The sequence below is a fragment of the Neovison vison genome, chromosome 3 (assembly GCF_020171115.1).
Source record: "Neovison vison isolate M4711 chromosome 3, ASM_NN_V1, whole genome shotgun sequence".
Lineage (NCBI taxonomy): Eukaryota > Metazoa > Chordata > Mammalia > Carnivora > Mustelidae > Neogale > Neogale vison.
Genome location: NC_058093.1, coordinates 61,512,719 through 61,523,028, shown reverse-complemented (window position 1 = coordinate 61,523,028; position 10,310 = coordinate 61,512,719). Strand labels below are relative to the sequence as shown.

Genomic DNA, 10,310 nt, shown 5'->3' with positions numbered 1-10,310 from the left:
ATTTTTTAAGATTTCATTTATTTACTTGAGAGACAGAGAGAGTGTGTGAGCACAAATGCGGGGAAGGGCAGAGGGAAAGGGAGAAGCAAACTCCATGCTGAGCAGGGAGCTTAACTCAGGGCTTGATCCCAGGACCCCGAGATCATGCCCAGAGCTGAAGGCAGACACTTAAATGACTGAGCCACCCAGGTGCCCCAATAGTGATAATATTTTATTGAACTTTGACACGTGTTTTTGCTTTCCCAGATCACCAATCATGGGTTATTATGAGTGGACTATTATGAACTATTGTGATTATTAGGAGGGGCCACATCTTATATTTCCTCAGAAAAGCCTAGCACTGTTGCGTGACTGTGGCATCCTATGGAGAACTTCAATCTTTGGTTATAGATCTAAGAGCTCCTGGCTTCACAGCCCCAAAAGCTCTCCTTGAAATGATCCATATATGTTTAAACTGGAGCAGAGAGACCCTTCACCTCTGCATGACATAGGCAGATTTTGAGAACCAGAACTCCTTTTGGCAGTCACATCTGTAACCGCTGTGGAATGAAATCCACTTCAGTGGGTAGTTCTGCTTGATATCCTAGTGCATTCTTACGTATTCTTCCAGATCTCATTTTCTGCAGAATCCAATCTGGTCCTTTAAAAAGGCATAGAATAGACTACTGGGTATTTACCCTAAAGAAGCAAATGTAGTGATCCAAAGGGGCACATGCACCCAAATGTTTATAGTAGCAATGTCCACAATAGCCAAACTATGGAAAGAACCTAGATGTCCATTAACAGAATGGATAAAGAAGATGTGGTGTATATCTACAATGGAATACTATGCAGCCATCAAAAGAAACAAAATCTTGCCATTTGCAACGACATGGATGAAACTAGAGGGTATCATGTTAAGTGAAATAAGTTAATCAGAGAAAGACAATTATCGTATGATCTCTCTGATATGAGGAATTTGAGAGGCAGGGCTGGGTCTCGTGGGTGGTAGGTAAGGAAAAGATGAAAGAAGATGGGATTGGGAGGGAGACAAACCACAAGAGAATCTTAATCTGATGAAACAAACTGAGGGTTGCTGGGGGTTGGGAGGGGTAAGGATAGGATGGCTGGGTTAAGGACATTGGGGAGGGTATGTGCTATGGCAAGTGCTGTGAAGTGTGTAAGCCTGACGATTCACAGACCTGTACCCCTGGGGCAAATAATACATTATATGTTAATAAAATTTTGTTTAAGTTAAAAAAATAAAAGGGCACAGAATAGGAAGCATTTTTAAAAAATTTCAAATCTATATTTAGAGACAAATTACAGCTCCTGATACTGTAGTTTGGCAAAGCTGCTGTCTGGGGGGCATGTGTGTTACTTCTGTGATGGGGGTAAAAATACAATGACCCAAGAGAGAATCTAGCTTCCTGCTGTCTGCTAGCTTTGTGTGGGCTGCTTTAGACTGGTCCCCAGGGTGTATGCAGGTAAGCGAGGAATATACATTGAGTCTTCAGCAGTTTGGTTTGGAGGTCGGGCTGCAGATTCTCTCCCTTAGGAATCTTTACTACTTCACAGTGGGAGAGAGTCAACTCTTAGTGGCTTCCCTAAGGAATCTCTGATACTCCACAGACAGCTGGCGGGAAAGGAAGATGCCGAATCCTGCTTCCCTTCCCAGTGGTGTTTGCGTCGTTCCCTGGAAGGAGGAAAAAGTCATCCCTGGCATCAGTGAAGGCAAGAGTCTCTCCACAGAGAAGACGGCAAAGTCAGCAGAGCGTCACTCCGGGAAATTCTGCTTGCAGAGAAGCAGAGAACAGCATAAGGGCAGAGCCTAATGGAGGCGAATCTAGCACCCAGTGGAGAGATGGGCAATCAGCTCACCTTGCTGGAAGGCTCAAGGCTAGAGTCATAGAAAGTTAGGGGAAACATTTAGGAATACTCTAGATGTGGGCTCCCAGAGGACAGATAAGAATCGGAAAGACTGGTGAAGATCAGAGAGGCCGAGAGCAGCCTTACTTACACCAAAACTGAGGACCTTGGATTCGAAGCCCTCGTCTGCTGCACTGTGAGGTTGTGTCCCATGAGGTGGATGTTCTTCAAACGGGCGAGAGTGTGATGTGGTGGTGATGGTGTGGATTTTGGTGTCAAACAGCGCTGGGTTTGAGTTCCACCTCGGCCACTTACTGGCTGTGTGACTTTTGGCAATTTATTTAACCTCTTTAAGACTCCTTTTCTTTATCTGTCAAAGGGAGTCAGTAGGACAGGGTTTCTCAACTTTGGCCCTATTGACATGCGGGACTGGATAATTCTTTGTTGTGTGGACTGCCCGGCACTGAACGCTGTTGAACAGTATTCCTGGCCTCTACCCACTAGAGGCTAATATCAAAATCCCTCCCCTTCAAGTGCTGGCAGCCCAAACTGACTCCAGACATTGCAAAATGTCCCATGGGGTCAAAATAGTTCTAGCTGAGAACCATGGCAATAGAGTGATAATGGGAATAATGAAATTCTAGTAAAGCCCTTGGCATTGGCATCTGGCATGTAAAAATTGCTCAATAGATATTAGGTATTAATTTTACCCATTGATGAAAATGTGAGCAGTTTTTTTTATTAGATACTAAATAACACCATTATTAGGGGATACTATTTACTCTCTCAGACCATGTGTGACTATTCTAAGTCCAGAGTTTGAACTGGCCTTGCTGTTGTTGCTTTGAATGAGGGAAAGCAGGTTTAAAGAAAGGCATTTTTTTTTTCCTACGTTCACATTCTCAGTTTATGTACGCTGTGCAGATACTCTCACAGCTCACCTGGTAGAGGCTTTGCAAAACTGTAGCTGCATGATTAATTGATTAAACATTGCAGTGTTCATAGCATGTTCTGAGGGAACAATTACAAGTTCCCCAATGTAATACACATCTCGATCTTGAGTAGCTGACCACTATATTCTTATTTGGAAAGACATTCTGACAGTTATATGCAGGTTTCTATTAAAAATGTGTTTATATTGTTTCTGAACCATGGAATATTCACTTGTTTTGTTGACATAATCTGAAGAAGAAGGATGATATTCATTTCATCCCAGCTTGTTTGGCTATTATTTGATAGCATGTACAACAATATAATCAGTCAAAATGAAATTCTAGCTTCTTCTTGAATTCAGTGATTAAAAACAAACCATATAGGATAAGCCAATGAGTCTTGGTTTCACATCAAACTCCCACAATTTTCTCGGCAAAAGCAAACTTCAGTGGGCTTGTAAGAATAGGCACGCGTAACCAAGGCAATTTCTTCCTGCATTAATCTTAAACTCTTCGAAAGTCATCAAGGTTTTATTTTCTTGGCTCCAGATTGAATTGTTGAATTTTGCAGAAGGCATTACAAGTTACACAAGGGAGATTCCACTGAAACGAAGGACACAGTTGCCATTAAGACATTAAAGAGGGTGGAGAAAAAGCTAAAGAATATATATGCATATATGTATTTATTAAAGAAAACTTGGGGCTAGGAATGACCACCTTTCAACTTGCATTGGAAATATTTGAGTTTGATTTTCTCATTTAATTTGTTTAGAGTGAAACTCATGGAGTAACTTATGGAATAGTGATTTGACAGGTACTTTGGGCAAACACTTTGGACAAAGAGTATCTTAGAATTAGATTTTTGTAAACTATAGGAAACGAACTGAGCGTTGCTGGAGGGGAGGTAGGTGTGGGGATGGGGTAATTGGGTGATAAGCATTATGGAGGGCACGTGATGTGATGAGCACTGGGTGTTATATGCAACTGATAAATTATTGAACACTACATCTGAAAGCAATGAGGTACTATATGTTGGCTAATTGGATTTAAATAAAAAAAGTAAGCACATACACACACGCAAGAATTAGATATTATTTTCTAATGTGTGAAAGTAATGTGAAGAACCAAATCAAAACAAATTGTTTTTTATTTTAATTTAAATCTGTGTTGCATGATCTGAGTCCATCTGTCAAACACCCTCCCTCAACTTTCTGGCTCTTGTTTCTACTATAACTTTATCAGCCTCAAATATACATTCTCATGCTCTCTTATGTTTTCTCTTTGGACATCCATCTTCATTACTTCTTTGGTGTTTTGGATCAAAGCCCATCCTTTCAATTGTCTTTTCTAGTTACACCTGGGTACACTGATACATGCCTTTATTCCACATCTCCTCATTACTTACGTGGATGATTTTTACTATATTATTTTGCACTGGTTTTTATATCGGTTACCTATGTTTCTTATCTTTCCAAGTAGATTGTTGTATCATGGAAAACATAGACCGTCTGTGACTTTTATTTTTCTCAAACTACCATCAAGGTGTTTTGAATATATCATAAGTATGTGTTGGATGAATTAATGAATGCTGTACATTAATGAATGTTGGATGAATTAAAAATGAGTTTTATGGAGGGCCTCTTATTTAAATGCTTAACATTATATGATGAATCTATTTAATAACAAATAACAACATCATAAATACCACTTAATCAGAATGATGTACTAGTTTAATCTAGTCTAATTTTCATTTTACAGATAGAGATACTGAAAGGACAAATGACTCAATTGGTATAAACTCAGTGATCCTGCCAGAAGGATATTCCCACCCACAGCCCCCAGTTTTCACCTCTAAGTGCCATTAGTTAAATATTGCCAGTGGAAAGGCACATTGATCTAAAACAAATATGGGGGGGGGCTCCTGAGGGACATAGTCAGTTAAGTGTCCAACTCTTGATTTCAACTCAGGTCGTGATCTCACGTTCCTGAGATGGAGCCCCATGTTGAGCCTGGCACTCAGAGGGAATTCTGCTTTAGAATTTCTTTCTCTCCCTTCAACGGATGAATGGATAAGGAAGATGTGGTGCATATACACTATGGAGTATTATGCCTCCATCAGAAAGGACGAATACCCAACTTTTGTAGCAACATGGACGGGACTGGAAGAGATTATGCTGGGTGAAATAAGTCAAGCAGAGAGAGTCAATTATCATATGGTTTCACTTATTTGTGGAGCATAACAAATAGCATGGAGGACGTGGGGAGATAGAGAGGAGAAGGGAGTTGGGGGAAATTGGAAGGGGAGGTGGACCATGAGAGACTATGGACTCTGAAAAACACTCTGAGGGGTTTGAAGAGGCGGGGGGTGGGAGGTCGGGGTACCAGGTGGTGGGTATTATAGAGGGCACGGATTGCATGGAGCACTGGGTGTGGTGCAAAAATAATGAATACTGTTATGCTGAAAAAAAAAAAAAAGAGGCCACTTATCACTCCATCTCCTACTCAGGATGGCATATCTAAACAGAGTAAATGAGTGACATTTGTGTAGCGACAATCTGGAATGTTGTCTGGTGGTTCTTATGGTTTAGAAGACAGCCCACCCCAGCCTTGCAGAGCTCTAAAAACTGAGCAGAATGACGGGTCCTAGGATTGGCTGGGACAGAGGAGAAGACAATACAAGCATGGGAATGTTCAGAAAATAGTTATTGGCTCTGGTGCAGGAGCTACGTGCCTGGCCCAGAGGCAGTTATTTGAGTTAGAAACATTGACTTAAGGGCGCCTGGGTGGCTCAGTGAGTAAAGCTTCTGCCTTTGGCTCGGGTCATGATTGGGTCATGATCGCAGGGTCTAGGGATCGAGCCCTGCGTTGGGCTCTCTGCTCAGCGAGGAGCCTGCTTCCCTCTCTCTCTTTGCCTGCCTCACTGCCTACTTGTGATCTCTGTCAAATAAATAAATAAATAACAATCGTTTAAAAAAAAAAAAAAAGAACTTCTTTCCCTCTCTCTATGTGCTCCCCCCGCCTCTTGTACATGTGGTCTCTCTCTCCCTCTCGAATAAATAAATAAACTTAAAAAAAAAGATATATATATTATGTATGTATATATATATAATGGTGTCAGGTTACCTTGCCCTTTGCTAATAGGCAACATAGAGCATGCTGCAGTTAAGCTCATGCTTCAGACAAGCATACAGGTTGTAGATCAAGGACTGACTCTGCCACTCCTTAGCCCAAAGAACTCAGTTGAGAAACGTACACTCCCAAGCTTGATTATTCATCTGTAAAATGGGACTAATAGTCTTATGAATTTCAAAGTACCAAACACATCTGATATAGTTTGCATGGCATATAAAAAGCTATTAGTGATTGTTCCTACAATTGTTAATACTTTAGGGCTATATAATTTAAAAGGAATTTCCAATTATATTCATTTAAGGTGCTTTATAGATTTACATATGGATATCAATCCATATATTTTATAGTACACTTTTAGAAATGTGTATCTTTCTGTGCTACTTTGTTAGTATCTCTGGGAAAATTTTTTCCTAATTAGAGTTTTCTCTAAATTACCTTGAGAAAGAAATTCTTCTGAGTTTTCAGTTTAGGTAATTTTGCCACTATAGGTACTTTTGTTTTCATTTTTAGGAGAACTCTCATGATCTTCACTTTAAAAATAGCTGTCAACATTTTAAAATTGCTTAATAGTTTTAGTCACATATCTCCTTGCAGAGCTAGCTTTTTCTTTCAAAAAGTGAAATGATGTAAAATACTACTGAGATAAATTGCTTGTTTTAGTTTTATATGGCACAATATTCTATAGCTTCTTCTTTTAAAACCATAGGTTGAATATAAAATTCACATGAGGACAAAACTGTACATTTCTTATTTTAATTTCATATCTTACCTGTTTTAATTTCAACCCACACCCCTTTTCTCAAATGATTGGAAAAAAATAACTTTCTGGAAAATGTGTTACATACTATCAATTTTTTAAAGCATTTGCTATTATCTAAAATCAAACTAGCACAAATGTCTTTTCTTGGTCACAAGCAGATTTGAAATATGGCTGTACCAGGGCAAACTCCAAGTACCTACTCTACATAAATTGATCTCCCAAAGGAAAATGCATTATGCTTATAATTGAAGTTATCATTTCTAATACCACCATTAATGCTGATTGAATCTTGAATTTGTGTTGGGATCATTTATTTGAAGACACTATATCTCTTAAAAATTCATGTCAAGTACACCCTATAAAGGTTAATCTACAGTCTTGGAGCTATTTCTTAGGCTTTGGCAACCTGGAGAAGGTCAGATTATGAATCTATGCAAAAATAAGAGCCTATGTTTTTAATGGGTTGAGAGCAATATCTATTTTATAAAATGATAGGGATAGGTAAGTTAGATTAAGGTTTTAGTTTTTTAAATATAAAGATTGGTAGATTTGTTCACAATATCATTCTTTTTAAAATTCATTTTATTTTGTTAAAATTAGAATTTTTACTTTAAAGGCATCTCTCCTACTCTATGTATGGTGAGTTTGGGAATAAGTAAACTCCTCCAACCAGTCCATTTCTTTGTCTCTCTCTTCCTGTTTTGTTTACCCCTTTTCCTAGGTAGGTCAGTGCGCCATCACTATCTACCCAGTTCCTATATTTAGAAACTCTGGGGGAGAGTCGCTCACAATGACTTTTTTTCTCCCCTTTTGCCATATCCAGTCAATCTCTGAATGCTGTATATATCCTCTCAAAAACAGCTACAGAAGGTAAGGAAAGCATTGAAATCTTTTTATTCTCCCTCTCATTGTTTTAGTACAAGTAACAGCTGCCTAACCATTAGGCTGAACCATATGAAATTGATATTTTTGTCAGACCAAAAAACCCATATATATTCATAATTTGTGTATTTCAACCTAAATAATTCCCCTCCACAACTCCTTGGTTTCCACTGCAGTAGAGAACTCTTTCAGAAACATAGATCTGATTATATATCATACTTGTTAATCTCCTTGAATGGGTTTCTATTGTTCCCACGATAATTCCCAAATTCCTTTCCATGACCTACAATGTCCTTCATGAGCCAGTCTCTACTGATTTCTCTTACATCATTTTTTGCAGCTTTCCACCCCTTGCAATTTTGCTCATCTTGTCTCTGTTCTTGTGTACATATTGGTTCCTTATGTGGTCTGTCTTCACTGCCTCTTTAGTTGGCTGAATCCAGTTCATCATTTCAATTTCAAATTATCCACCAGTTTTTTTAACCCCTGGATCTGCATTAGAAGATTTCTGAAGTGTCTTGGTAGCACTCCCACACTGTATTTAATTTCGTATTTGTTTCTTCTTCTTCTTTTCACAACAGCTCTATGAAGGAGAGGGCCATGTTTTTTGGTCGATACCTGGGCTTCTAGTGCTAATGCATTATAAGCATTCAGTATATTCTTGGGGGATGCCTGGGTAGCTCAGTTGGTTAAGCGTCTGCTTTCAGCTCCAGTCAGATCTGAGAGTCCTGGAACCCGGTCCATCCTTGCTCAGTGGGGAGTCTCCTTCTCCCTCTGCCTGCTGCTCCCCTTGTTTGTTCTCTTTCTTTCTCTCCGATAAATAAGTAAGTAAGTAAATAATAATCAAGTAAGTAAGTAAGTAAGTAAATAAATAAATAAAATACCTTCTTGGGCAATTACTCATTCTTTCAAGTTAGCCTCAGTTTGCATGTAGCAAAGATGAGGCTAACTTATAGGAGGGGGTCGTGAGACTGCATGACGATAGTTGCGTAAGAGGACTTTGGGGCAGGCTATTATTTTATTGTATTTCCCTTCTCCATCTACTCCCTTAGTATTTGTTTCCTTTCATTTGAGAGCTTTATTTTCTTGCCGGTAAAGGAGAGATTTGCCGCGGGATGTACAGAGGATAGAAGAAGATGGGAAACGAGATGGAGTCAAATTTCCAGTCCTTCTGCCGACTCACCCACCTGAGACTGGGTTTAGGCAACAATATAGAAAGAAGCAGAAATGGTGGGACTCCTCTGTATTCTTTTTAGGGCACACAGTTTGGAAGGAGGCCCTTTTGCTCTCTTAAATGAGACCCAGTGCTTTGTGACTCTCAGAGGATTGGGGCCTTGAGTTTGCCAGGCTGAGGTTATAGGGATTTATTGTGAGATGACACCTGGCAGTAAGGAAGGCAGCATTTATCTCTGGGGAATAGAGAACAGTAAATGGAACAATAAATGTAAATGTAACATGCCAGCCTTTGCGGAGACTAGAACTAGATTTAGGAATCTCTAAGAACCTTGTCTTATGGGTCTTCGCTTTTGTATTCTTCTATTAATGGCACTCCCAAGCCATTCCCAAGGTTGTTTTTGTTTCTGTTTCCTCTTCTCCCGCCTCCCCTTGCTGCTAGCTGCTTTACTTACTACTCTGTGTGTCCTTTTATCATAGCTTTTATCTATTCAAAACATCTATTCATAGCTGAAATTGTCTTTATTATACTTGGATGATAAGACTACATAAGAAACCAGCTCATTATTTGACTTCAAACTTAATTTCTGATCCAGTGTCTTTGGAAGCATTACTTGTGTTTCCTCCTTTATTCATTCAGTTAATTTGTTCAACAGATATTCAATGAGCATCTCCTGCATGTTAGGCATCTTTTTAGTACTCTTGATAATGCCTAGATACTATAGACATAAACGTCTATAGTATCTCAAGATACTTATATTCTAGCAACATTCAAATGATCACAACTTAATATTAGAATTGGAGAAAAGACTGAGGCTGGGGTAGATTTCCAGGAGTTAGCAGGGAGACAATAGGTTCCAAGTGATCGGTGAAGTAAGGGATGAGGACATGGAAGTCTTGTTTTTAGGGCTCCTTAAGGCAACTACATGCTTTCCTTCTGTCCATTCAGTGCTAAGAGCCTTCTCTTTTGTCTTACCTCTAAGAACACAATACATACCTTGTACTTCTTCTCCCATCAGACTGTCCTCTCGTGTGTCCCACTGTCATGTAGAACCCTGCATTCTCTAGGCCACCGGCAGTTTACAAAGTGAATGTAAGGGCTGTAGAAAGCTCATGAGTTAATGGGTACTCTGTCCAGATATTGTGTTGGAATTTCACAGGGAGTTTCTATCATCTTTACCCCCCTAAAAACCACCTCAAGATAATTCTAAACATATCCGCCCCCACAGGCAGGCAAATGGGGAAGCAACCGGCTGACAGGCAAAACTTTAATTGCATCCCACATCTCACTATCTATGTGGCCCGTTGGTAAATAATCTCTTAAAACCTTTCCCTTGGGAGGCAAAGGGAAACAAGTCAGAGTCATTTCTGTTTTTAATGCCAACTGTTGCACATGTCCTTCCTTCTTTGAGAAAAGAAAACATTGTGAACCTAAAATATGATGGGATTATTTCCACATCATGCTCATTAAAAACTTATATAGGTCTTTCTTGTGTTTGACATTATGAAGAAGGAATCTCAGGTAAGATCTTTAAATGGGATGGGATCAGTGAACAGCTGTTTAAGTACAGAGATGTAACCCA

At 39.4% G+C, this 10,310-nt stretch overlaps 1 non-coding gene across 1 annotated transcript; it reads right to left on the bottom strand.

Annotated features, from left to right (window-relative positions):
• Nucleotides 1-312: 312 nt before the first annotated feature.
• On the bottom strand, nt 313-441 carry LOC122903889. The gene has a single exon (XR_006384091.1). It is a non-coding gene; the product is annotated as a small nucleolar RNA SNORA25 (small nucleolar RNA).
• Between the last annotated feature and the right edge of the window lie 9,869 nt (nt 442-10,310).